The sequence below is a fragment of the Malania oleifera genome, chromosome 1 (genome assembly GCF_029873635.1).
Source record: "Malania oleifera isolate guangnan ecotype guangnan chromosome 1, ASM2987363v1, whole genome shotgun sequence".
Taxonomy (NCBI): domain Eukaryota; kingdom Viridiplantae; phylum Streptophyta; class Magnoliopsida; order Santalales; family Ximeniaceae; genus Malania; species Malania oleifera.
In genome coordinates this window covers 116,777,081-116,790,480 of record NC_080417.1, presented here as the reverse complement: position 1 = coordinate 116,790,480, position 13,400 = coordinate 116,777,081, and the positions used below count along the sequence as shown (strand labels likewise).

The 13,400-nt window shown below is 38.9% G+C and overlaps 1 protein-coding gene across 7 annotated transcripts in view; it reads right to left on the bottom strand.

The window, feature by feature from the left end:
- The window catches only part of LOC131161857 (uncharacterized), a 131,999-nt gene that overhangs the window by 19,266 nt on the left and 99,333 nt on the right, over window positions 1–13,400 (bottom strand). The gene's annotated exons all lie outside the window — the stretch shown is intronic.

Sequence of the window (13,400 nt, the reverse complement as noted above, 5' to 3'; positions counted from 1 at the left end):
CGTTTCAAGATTAGGCATGCCCAAAATGCCTTGAGGTCTAGTCTAAAATACCAAATTGCCCAAAAAGTCAATGCATTATACACTAAGGCTTATGCATATGTAGAAAAGGCACGCCTTCTGCACCGTTCTAGTTAAGGCTTACACATTTTGAGGGCGTGAATCTCAAGTTAGATTTGGCTAGAAAATTTTAATCACACGTTTATATGAAAAGTAATCCAAAAATCAGTTGATCTCTTAAACTATTGAACCTCAAAATAATTGAGAGTTGAATCTTAAATCATGAAAATATTTTTAACTTCTTAACATCATGATTATCTCGTCATGCATGTGGACCACTCTCTTATTGGGCAGCCAGGAAAATCTCCTTCCTTAGAAATGCTCATGATTGAGGTGGAAGCTCAATAAAAAAATCTCGACAACCCATCTGACGTCAGACCTGATTTCCCTTGAAAAGCCATTTTGAAAACTCTTGAACCATGCAAAGTCTTTGTTTCTTGTTTTTGTTTTTGTTTTGTTTTGTCTTGTTTTGTTTTTTTTTTTCGTTTTGTTTTTTGCTTGGGAGGCAACTTTGGGGAGCATTCTCACTCTTAATAATCTTCAGAGAAGGGGTTTCTCCTTGGTCATAGCTGCTTTCTTGGAAAAATGATGCTGAAATTTTGGACCACTTACAGTTACAGCTCCACTGCCACTGGACCAGAATTTTATGGAATCTGGCCAGGGCTCTTTCAGGAGAGCACTGGGTCACTGCTGAATCTGTGGGAAAGGAAATCTGGGCATGAAATGGCCATTTCTACATAAAGAAAGAAAAAAGGCCTCATTTTGACCTCTTATTATTTTCTGGATTGCATGGGAAAGAAATGCAAGAGCTTTTGAGGGAACATCAACTTCTCCCACAATCTGCAAGGATAGATGGCTTACTACTGTTTCAAGCTGGGTAGGCAGTGCAAGCTGGACACACTTTTAATTTTTCATCTCTTGGATACACTGTCACACTGTTGATCATCTTTTTGTTCTCTCTCTTTTCTTGTTTGTACATGGATGGCACCCCCTTGGTGCCCTTTTGATGAAATTTCTCTTTTTTGATAATAATAATAATAATAACTACAATTATCTCTTGTCATGATTTACTTGATGAATTCAAGTTAGCATTTCTGAATGGATGCAACAAATTTTAAATTACATTTTATTTTTAAAATTTTATTTGTAATTTTCATAATTTCTTTTAAATATAAATTTGTTTACACATTTTTATCTAAAAAATAAAATTCTCAGAAGGCTTATGCTTTGCCTGATGCCTTCGCCTTTTAAAACATTGATATAAGTTCAACTATTGTATTCAAGCCCCAAAATATATATCTATCTTATTCATCCAACTTAATATTTAAGTAATATATAATTAGAGGCAATAATAAATACAATGTAAATATATACAGCAGAAATATCAATGATAAAGAAAAAGAACTCAGAATTCTATTTCCCATTTTTTCCAACTCTCTTTCATTGGAGATGGAAGTTAGTAGTCTTACAGATCACAGAGAAATGCTTCCCAAGATTATCCATGAGTTGGATGAATAAACTGGCGCAAGGGCAACAAATATCTGGAGGTTGAAGTAGTTATTTTACTTGGACACATATACATTTCAAGAAAATATCCTTGAGCTTAAGTAACTTGTTAAAGCTTGATATACATTGTTGGCCCACAACCTAACAACCTAAGCTTCTAGGTAAAGTGGTAATCTAACATGGTATCAGAGCTGGTTACCAAGAAATCCTGGGTTCTAGTCTTGTCGCACGTATCGGGCTACACGTGTGGGGGAGTGTTAAAGCTTGATATACATTGTTGGCCCACAAGCGAATAGCTTAAGCTTTTAAGAAAGTGGTAATCAAACATAACAACTCATCTGTTATGCTCTTTTTGGTACACCATTAAAATGGTGCTTTTTGCTCCCATCTATTTAAATAGAGAGGTGGATTGTGGCCATGCATTTTTGTTTCTAACAAAAATTCCAACATGATCATTTGAGCATGGTTGGAACTGCACTTCCCATGATGCCTAAGATGATCAATACAGCAAACATGGATGTATTGTACATAATAGATGCAAAATGCGTAGCACTGATGCTCTTCCCAATGTATTATCAGTGCTTTGTGATAAAACTAGAGCAAAAGGAAGCGAGACAAAAATAAAGAATAAAAGATAGCAAAGAATGAGTTGCTATTCATATTTTTCAATCTCTGTACAACCCTCTATTTATACAAAGAACTTGGGAACATGTAATTAAAGGAAAATCAATCTATACGCTCCTTTCCAAAATAAAATGATCTAATGACTTTTCTCTTTAGGAAAGTTTACGTGATTTCAGCCGGACTACGGCATTCCTTAACACTCCCCCTCAAATTGGCGTGAATATTTATGACACCCCACTTGCTAAGTAAACAATTAAACTGTGCGAATCCAAGAGCTTTGGTAAAATGATCAGCAGGTTGCTGGCTTGTTTGGATGATGCCACTTTGGAGTTTTTCTCGAACCACATGACAGTCTATCTCAAAAATCTGGGTTCGTTCACGAAACACTGGATTTGAAGCTATGTGTATAGCGGCCTTGTTGTCAGAGTACAAACTGAATGGTTGAGAATGCATTACTTCAAGGTCTTAGAATAGAGACTTTAGCCAAGTAACTGCCAAGAAACCTCACAACATGTGGAGGCCATAGACCTATATTCTGTTTCGGTTGAGGAGCGTGAAACTGCTATTTGTTTCTTGCTCTTCCAGGAAATGGGTGGTTTTCTAAGTAGGATGCAATACTTGGTGACCGATCGTCTAGTGTCCCTGCATCGTGCCCAATCTGCATCACAGTATGCATAGAGCTGAATTTCGCTAGAAGAAGATAAGAAAATTCCTTGACCTAGGGTTCTCTTAAAGAACCATAAGACCCTGTGTGCTGCATCCAAGTGTGGTATTCATGGCTTGTCCAGAAACTAACTTTGTATATGCACTGAATAAGCTAATTCGAGTCTTGTGATAGATAAATTAACCTTCTAACAAGTCGCCTATACGATGAAGGATTTGAGATCAGGTCGCCATCACTTTCGTTGAGTGCAAGATTTTGATCCTTGAGAAAGTTTCCAAGTTTAGCTCCAAGGAAGCATGTATCTTCTAATATCTCGAGTGCATACTTCCTCTGAGATAAAAATATTCCTTTGGTTGAACAAGCCACTTCGATTCCCATAAAGTATTTAAGAGTTCCCAGATCCTTGAGTTTGAAATGATCGCTTAGGCATTTCTTGACCTCATTGACCGACTCCAAACTGTTTCCTGCAACAATAATGTCATCCACATAGACAAGAATGGCAATGAAATTGCCCTCATGGGATTGGACGAAAAGTGAATAATCTGCCTTGGATTGTTTGTATCCTGCATCAATAAGAGTAGATGAAAGTTTGGCATACCATTGCCTTGAAGCTTGTTTGAGACCATACAGAGACTTAACGAGCTTGCAAACTCTAGTGAAATCAGAAAAGGTTTTCTGTGTTTTTTGAATGAATAATTTGTACAAGCCCATACATTATACTTATAATACAATCGGGTATGCTAAAGATGGAAACAATCTCCTAAAATAATCTCTCTCAATAATAGACAATTCTCTACATAAATATTCCCTAAATCAATCCAAGACATTCAGGATTTCTACACTCTCCCTCAAGTTGGATCTTAGATATTGATCATATCCAACTTGCACACGAAATCATCAAAACTCTGTCGAGCTAACCCCTTGGTAAAGATGTCTGCTGTTTGTTCCTTGCTAGGAACGTAAGTCATAAAAATGGTTCCTTCTTCAACCTTTTCTTTGATAAAGTGTCGGTCCACTTCTACATGCTTAGTCCTTTCATGTTGAATTGGATTGATAGAGATACTAATAGCTGCGTCGTAATCACAGTAGAGTTTGATAGGGAATTGCACCGTGATCTGTAGTTCTTCCAAAAGTTTCTGTAACAACAGTCCTTCACATATCCCTTGTGCAATTGCTCTGAGCTTAGCTTCAGCACTACTTCGAGCCACTACATTCTATTTTTACTCCTCCAAGTCACAAAATTTCCCTATACAAAGGTACAATATCTAGTGGTCGACCTTCTATCTTCCGCTAATCCTACCCAATCAGCATTTGTGAAAACTTCTACTTCCTCGCTTTCACACTTCTTGAAGAAGAGTCCTTTGCCTAGAGAACCCTTGAGTTACCTGAGAATCTTGTACACAACCTCTAGGTGAGTCTCCTTTGGTGAATGCATGTGTTGGCTTACCACACTTACAACAAATGCGATGTCGGGTCTGGTATGCGATAGATAGATTAGTTTACCAACCAATCTCTGATACCTCTCCTTTTCAACTGATATTCCGCATTCTTCAACTCTCTTTGCTGCTTCAACGTGGGTTTCACTAGGTTTGCATCCAAGCATGCCAGTTTCGGTTAGGAGATCAAGGATATACTTTCGCTGAGAGACACTGATACCCTTTTTTGATCTAGTAACTTCCATTCCCAAGAAGTACAACATTTGTCCCAGGTCTTTAACTTCAAACTCAGCAGCTAGGACTTTCTTCAATCTTTCCATCTCCATTGTATCATCTCAAGTTAGGATTATATCATCAACATACACAATCAGAATTGTTTTCTTCCCACTTTTAGACTGTTGGAAAAACTTGCCCTTGTCGATATCCTTGGTTCTTTATCACCTTCGAAAATCTGTCGAAACATACTCTAGGAGATTGCTTGAGTCCATACAGGGACTTCTTGAGTCTACATACTCTGTTTTCTTCACCTTTCTTACTGAAACCTGGTAGTACCGTCATATAGACTTCTTCTTCTAACTCGCCATTTAGAAATGCATTCTTAATGTAGAATTGCTGAAGTGGCCAATCCAAGTTGGCTGCCAAGGACAAGAGAACCTGAACTATATTTAATTTTGTCACCGGTGCAAACGTCTCCATGTAGTCAATGTCATAGATCTGTGTAAACTCTTTTGCAACAAAACGGGCTTTATACCGTTCAAATGTTTCATCAGCTCTATATTTCACCATGAAGACCCATTTGCAGCCTATTGGCTTCTTCCCTCTCAAATAACAAAACGGGCTTTATACTGTTCAACTATCCCATCAGCTCTATATTTCATCGTGAAGACCCATTTGCAGCCTACTGGCTTCCTCCCTTTCGGCAAATTCATAACATCCCAAATTCAATTCTTTTCTAGGACTGGCATTTCCTCCATGACGACTTCCCTCCATTCAGGAATCTCCAGGGCTTCCTGAATATTCTTTGGAATTTTTATCTTGTCAAGATTAGAGGTAAATGCACAACACCCTGTATACAGACTTTTACAAGACATGAATTTTGAAATGAGATGGAAAGTACATGACCTAGTTTGTTTTTTGAGAGCAACGGGTAAATTGATGTCTTCAGGTGCAAACTTATCAGAAGGAAGCTCATGGCCATTTGGATCTATTACCTGATCAGGATTGGGTGTGGACTCATGGTTGCTTGGAGCTATTACCGGTTCCAACTCTCTTGGTGCCTCAGGTATGAGATTCTCCCTATTCTTTGATTTTGGCTTCCTTGAATAAACAAGTATCTCCTTATTAATTTTGTTTTTCTGCACCTGGTTTTTTGTACATGACAGATCATGGAATGGTGTAATGACAGTGTTGTTAACAAACTCAATGTATGGCCTAGATTCTCCAACAGAGAAATCAAAGAACCGATCTTCACTCCAATCCTCCCCCTGAAAAGAGGGCTTTTGGAAGTAAGGAGTGGTTTCAAAGAACGTGACATCAAGACTAACAAACAATTTTTTTTTTTGATAGGATCATAACATTTGTAGTCTTTCTGAGTGGGAGACTAACCAATGAAAACGCACTTAATGGCGCGAGGTTCCAATTTATCCCTATTGTGAGCATGAACATGTACAAATGCAGTACACCCAAAAATTTTTAGGGAGAGATCGGGGTTGAGCCGAGAGTTGGGAAAACATTCTTGGAATTTTTGGAGAGGAGTGGCAAAAGAGAGAACCCGACTAGGCATTCTATTAATGAGATATGTAGCTTCTAAAACGGCATCGCCCCAAAATTATTTTTTTCATATTTGTAGTGAACATCAATGCCCGAGCTACTTCAAGAATATGCCTATTTTTGTGTTCGACAACCCCATTTTGTTGAGAAGTATCCACACAGGAACTTTGATGGATGATTCTATTTTCTTGAAGACAATTTCCCAAGATATTATTGAAATATTTTGTACCATTATCAGTACGCAAGATTTGAATGTAAGTTTGGAATTGTATTTGAATCATGGAGTGGAAATTGATAAAAATAGAACGGACTTCAGTTTTATCTTTCAACAGGTAAACCCAACAAATACGAGTATGATCATCATTAAAAGTAACAAACCATTTCGTGTGAGTGCGATTAAAAGAGCGAAAAGAGCGTGAGGGCCCCCATAAATCACTGTGAATCATAGTGAAAGGTTTGGATGGTTTGTATGTGGATTTTGAAAAGAAATTACGTTGGTGTTTTGCAAGTTCACAAATCTCACACTGAAAACCAGAAGACGTTTTATTTGAACAAATGGAAGGAAATAAACGTCTTAAGTATTGAAAATTTAGATGACCCATCCTAGAATGTCATAACAAAATTTCACTATCCCTAGAAACAAATGCAGAATCACAAATAGCAGTTTGACATTGTTCACTCATATTCGCCTCCTCAAAGTAGTAGAGTCCCTCACACTCCTTAGCACTACCAATAGGTCCTGGAAAACACAGTATGAAGGAAAAGAATTTAGCAGAACAATTGGAATCTTTTGTCAAATGGCTAATGGATGACAAATTGCTAGATAGCCTAGAGCTGTGTAGGACAAATTCTAGAGTTATAGAGTCAGAGATTCGAATACTCCCTTTGCCTGCAAAAGATAAGAGTGATCCATATGCAAATTTAACTTTCAAATTTCCAGCACGAGGTGAATAGGATGAGAATAGATGATAGGAATTGGTCATATGATCAGAGGCACCAGAATCAATTATCCATGGTGATTTGTAATGAGAGATGGTATTTAAGGCTGTCAAAAAATTACCTCGGTGGGCTAAAGAACCAGAAGGAATACGTGTGGAAAACTGAACCGATGCTTGAATGGTAGAGAACATTTTATAGAGTTGCTCCTATTGTTCTGTATTGAAATGGAATTATTATTTTTCTCACTTTGTGGTTTCTCGGCTGGATTATCAAAAGCAGCTTAGTAGCCACAATTTTTAGGATTCTGTCTCGGCTTCCAATCTGCGGGCTTCCCATGTACGTCCTAACAATTATTTTTTGAGTGGCTCAGCTTGCGGTAGTGCTCACACTAGGGTCTTCCTTTCTGTGTTTTTTGGCTTGTCCCAGCAGAAGTTCCTCTTAAAGTGAGGGCAGACATTTCAAGACCATTGTTTCCTACCAGAATCGGCTCCTTCAACATCACTTTGTGCCGGTTCTCCTCTAGCCTAACCTCCGAGAAAACTTCCCGAGTTGAAGGTTGAGGACGTTGGCCGAGAATCCTCCCTCGCACCTCATCCAAGTCTCGGTTGAGTCCGGCCAAAAATTCGAAGACTTGTTCATTCTCGAATTTTTCTTGTGTCAGGCACTGTCTCCGGGGCATTACCATTCTTCCTCAATGCTCAGGTCAAGTTCTTGCTAGAGATTCGTCATCTCCATATAGTAGTTTGTGACTTATCTTTCTCCTTGCTGCATCTTCCATAGCTGAGTTTTGATCTCAAAGATTTGGGAGTAGCTTTCAACGTCTGAGTATGTGTAGAAATCCCGAATGTCTTGGAGTGATTTAGGGGATATTTATGTAGAGAAACGTCTATTATTGAGAGAGATTATTTTAGGAGATTGTTTCCATCTTTAGCATACACAATTGTATTATAAGTATAATGTATCAGCTTGTACAAATTATTCATTCAAGAAATACACAAAACCTATTTTGATTTCATGGTATCAGAGCTAGGGTTTTTATAATCTTAGTTAAAGATGGCAAAAGGTTTCGTCAACAACAAAGGGTCGAGTACCTCTGAAGCTCTCAACGACGAGATTGAAGCCACCTCCACCTTGAATTCGAATGGGCTTGACATCTGGTCCTTCCCACTCTCGGTGGAGAGACTGAACGGAAAGAATTTCCGTGAATGGGCTTAGTCAATCAAACTCGTGATTGACGGCAAAGGAAAGTTAGGCTAATTTACCGGCGAGAAGAAGAAGCCTGCCTCAACCGATGCTGCAGCTCTGCAGAAGAGGAAGTCCGAGAACTCCATGGTGACTGTGTGGCTAGTGAACTCCATGAAACCTTCAATCGGCGAGACCCTAGTGTGAGCACAGCCGCAAGTCGAGCCACTCAAAAGATAATTGCTAGGAAATACATGGGAAGCCCGTAGATTGGAAGCCGAGACAGAATCCCAAAAATCGTGGCTACCAAGCTGCTATTGATAACCTAGCCGAGAAACCACAAAGTGAGAAAAATAATAATTCCACTTCAAGAAGTGCATTCAATCCAAAACAATAGGAGCAACTCTATTAAATGTTCTCTAACATTCAAGCATCAGGTCAGTCTTCCACACGTATTTCTTCTAATTCTTTATCCCACCGAGGTAATTTTTTGATAGCCTTAAATACTATCTCTATTTACAAATCACCATGGATAATTAATTCTGGTGCCTCTGATCATATGACTGATTCCTATCATCTGTTCTCATCCTATTCATCTTGTGTTGGAAATTTGAAAGTTAAAATTGCATATGGATCACTCTCATCTGTTGCAGGCAAAGGAACTATTCGAATCTCTAACAACTGTAGAATTTGTCCTATACATCCCTAGGCTGTCTTGCAATTTGTTATCCATAAGCCAGTTGACAAAAGATTCCAATTGCTCTGCTAAATTCGTTTCCTTCATACTGTGTTTTCCAAGACCTATCATCAGGGAAGACGATTGGCAGTGCTAAGGAGTATGAGGGACTCTACTACTTTAAGGAGGCGAATATGAGTGAACAATGTCAAACTGCTGTTTGTGATTCTGCATATGTTTCTAGGGATAGTGAAATTTTGTTATGCCATTCTAGGATGGGTCATCTAAATTTTCAATATTTAAGACGTTTATTTCCTTCCATTTGTTCAAATAAGACGTCTTTTGATTTTCAGTGTGAGATTTGTGAGCTTGCAAAAAACCAACGCAATTCCTTTCCAAAATCCACATACAAACCATCCAAACATTTTACTATGATTCACAGTGATTTATGGGGGCCCTCACGCTCTTTTAATCGCACTCACAATAAATGGTTTGTTACTTTTATTGATGATCACACTCGTATTAGTTGGATTTACCTGTTGAAAGATAAAACTGAAGTCCGTTCTATTTTTATCAATTTCCACTCCATGATTCAAACACAATTCTAAACTCACAGTAAAATTTTGTGTACTGATAATGATACAAAATATTTCAATAATATCTTCGGAAATTATCTTCAAGAAAAAGGAATCATCCAGCAAAGTTCCCGTGTGGATACCCCTCAACAAAATGGGGTTGCCGAATGCAAAAATAGGCATATTCTTGAAGTAGCTCGGGCATTGATGTTCACTACAAATATGAAAAAATATTTTTGGCGGGATGCCATTTTAACAGCTACATATCTCATTAATAGAATGTCTAGTCGGGTTCTTTCTTTTACCACTCCTCTCCAAAAATTCCAAGAATGTTTACCCAACTCTCGGCTCAACTCCAATCTCTCCCTAAAAAGTTTTGGGTGTACTTCATTTGTACATGTTCATGCTCACAATAGGGATAAAATGGAACCTCGCGTCATTAAGTGCGTTTTTATTGGTTAGTCTCCTGCTTGGAAAGGCTACCAATGTTATGATCTTGTCACAAAAAAATTGTTTGTTAGCTTTGATGTCATGTTCTTTGAAACCACTCCTTACTTCCAAAAGCCCTCTTTTCAAGGGGAGGATTGGAGTGAAGATTGTTTCTTCAATTTCTCTGTTGATGAATCTGTGTCATACACTGAGCCTGTCAACACCACTATCATTACACTATTCCCTGATCTGTCATGTACAAAAGACCACTTAAACTCAGAGGGAGATTCAGAAAAACAAAATAACAAGGAGATACTTGTTTACTCAAGGAAGCCAAAATCAAAGAAAAGGAAGAATCTCATACCTGAGCCACTAAGAGAGTTGGAATCGGTGATAGCTCCGAGCAACCATGAGTCCACACCCAATCCCGATCAGGTAATAGATCCAAATGGCCATAAGCTTCCTTCTGATAAATCTGCACCTGATGACATCAATTTACTCGTTGCTCTCAGAAAACAAACTAGGTCATGTACTCTCCATCCCATTTCAAAATTCATGTCTTATAAAACTCTATCTACAGGATGTCGTGCTTTTACCTCTAACCTTGACAGGATAAAAATTCCAACGAATATCGAGGAAGCCTTGGAGATTCTTGAATGGAGGGAAGCTGTCATGCAGGAATGAGAGCCCTAGAAAAGAATGGAACGTGTGATGTTATGAATTTGCGAGAGGGAAGAAGCCAGTAGGCTGCAAATGGGTCTTGACGGTGAAATATAGAACTGATGGGACAGTTGAACGGTATAAAGCCCGTCTTATTGCAAAAGGGTTTACATAGACCTATGGCATTGACTACACGGAGACGTTTGCACAGGTGGCAAAATTGAATACAATTGGGTTCTCTTGCCCTTGGCAGCCAACTTCAATTGGCCACTTCAACAACTCGACATTAAGAATGCATTTCTAAATGGCGAGTTAGAAGAAGAAGTCTACATGACGATACCACCACGTTTCAGTAAAAAGGTGAAGAAAACAGAGTATGTAAACTCAAGAAGTCCCTGTATGCACTAAAGCAATCTCTTAGAGCATGGTTCGACAGATTTGCAAAGGTGATAAAGAACCAAGGATATCAACAAGGGCAATCAGATCACAATATGTTTTTCCAACAGTCTGAAAGTGGGAAGAAAACAATTATGATTGTCTATGTTGATGATATAATCCTAACTGGAGATGATACAGTGGAGATGGAAAGATTAAAGAAAGTCCTAGCTGCTAAGTTTGAAGTTAAAGACCTGGGACAAATGCTATACTTCTTGGGAATGGAAGTTGCTAGATCAAAAAAGGGTATTATTGTCTCTCCACGAAAGTATATTTTTTATCTTCTAACCGAAACTAGCATGCTTGGATGCAAACCTAGTGAAACCCCCATTGAAGCAGGAAAGAGAGTTGAAGACTGTGGAATATCGGTTGAAAAGGAGAGGTATCAGAGATTGGTTGGTAAACTCCCGAATGTCTTGGAGTGATTTAGGGGATATTTATGTAGAGAATTGTCTATTATTGAGAGAGATTATTTTAGGAGATTGTTTCTATCTTTAGCATACACGATTATATTATAAGTATAATGTATCGGCTTGTACAAATTATTCATTCAAGAAATAGAGAAAACCTATTCTCATTTCAATATGTCTCTCCCCGGGGTCCTTTGCCGAAGGTAGGAACAAATAGGTCTTGCTGATTGAAGGTTTCATGGAGTTCACCATCCACACAGTCACCATGGAGTTCTCAGACTTCCACTTTTGCAGAGCTGCAGCGTCGGTTGGGGCGGCCTTCTTCTTCTCGCGGGTAAGGTAGCCTAACTTTCCTTTGCCATCAATCACGAGTTTGATTGACTAAGCCCATTCATGGAAATTTTGTCCATTCAGTCTCTCCACCGAGAGTGGGAACGATGAGTTGTCTAGCCCATTTGAATTCAAGGTGGAGGTGGCTTCAGTCTCGCCGTTGAGAGCTTCAGAGGTGCTCGACCCTCTGCTGCTAATGGCTCCTTCTGCCATCGTTAACTAGGATTATAGAAGCCCTAACTCTGATACCATGAAATCAGAATAGGTTTTCTATGTTTCTTGAATGAATAATTTGTATAAGCCGATACATTATACTTATAATACAATCGGGTATGCTAAAGATGGAAACAATCTCCTAAAATAATCTCTCTCAATAATAGACAATTCTCCACATAAATATCCCCTAAATCACTCCAATACATTCGGGATTTCTACATCTTGTGTCCCCCTTTCGTCCGAAATCTCGAGGGAAGCTGCATATAGACTTCTTCATCAAGTTCTCCATAGAGAAAAGCATTGTTGACATCGAGTTGATCGATGTGCCAGTTGCGAGCGAAAGCAAGAGCCAAAATGGTAAGGACGGGTGTCATTTTAGCAACCAGAGCAAATGTCTTGGTGTAATCAATGCCATCTTGTTGACTGTAGCCCTTGGTAACTAGGCGAGCCTTGTATCGTTTAATGGATCCATCAGGGTTGTATTTGATCTTGTATACCCATTTGCAACCAATGGGTTTCTTACCAAGAGGAAGAGGAGTAAGGTGTCATGTGTTGTTGAACTCGAGAGTATCAATTTCAGCACGCATGGCAATACGCCAATTGGAATTTGTCATGGCCTAAAAAAATGAATGTGGTTCTTTAGCAAGAGAGAGGGTTGTGGTGAAAGCACAACGAGAATGAGATAAGTAGGAATAAGATAGAAAATCAGTGAGAGAATAAGGGTTACCTGATGAACGGACCATTGCAGAGTCACATGATTAAGCGGGCCGAGATGGCAAAGCCTGTTTCACATGAAAATCTTGCAAGTATGTCAGTGGCTGAGTAGAACGACTAAATCATCGGGGTGGTGAAGAAGAGGGTAAAGGATTAAATAAGGATGGAGGAGAGGGAGGCAGTGAAGCTGGTGAAGATGATGACAAAGGTGGAATGTCAGTGACATTGTCACAAGAAGGAATAGGACAAGGTAGGGCAGGTTCCATGGGTTCAAGTGTAGATGATACACATGGGAAGGAATCTTCATGAAAGAGGACATCCCGAGAGACAGATTTTATGTGTTGCAAGGTTATAAATTTGGCAGCCCTTTTGACCATATGGATAACCAAGAAAAGACATCGAATTGATCTGGGATTGAACTTAGATTGGTTTTGTGGGTGAGTGGAAGCAAAGCATAAGCATCCAAAGACTCGCAGATGGCTATATGCAGGTTTGACATTATGCAATCTTTCATAAGGAGACAAACCACCTAAAACAGGAGAAGGGGTTCGGTTAATGAGATAAGTTGTGGTAAGAATGGCATCCCTGCAAACGTGTTTAGGCATATGGGCTTGAAAAATTAATGCACGGGCAACATTAAGAAGGTGACAATGTTTGTGTTCAACTACTCCATTTTGTTGGGAGTGTTGACACAATTGTTTTGATGTATAATGCCTTTGGGAGCATAGAATGAGGGTATGCCAAATTGAGGCTCATTATCACTTCGAATGATTTTTT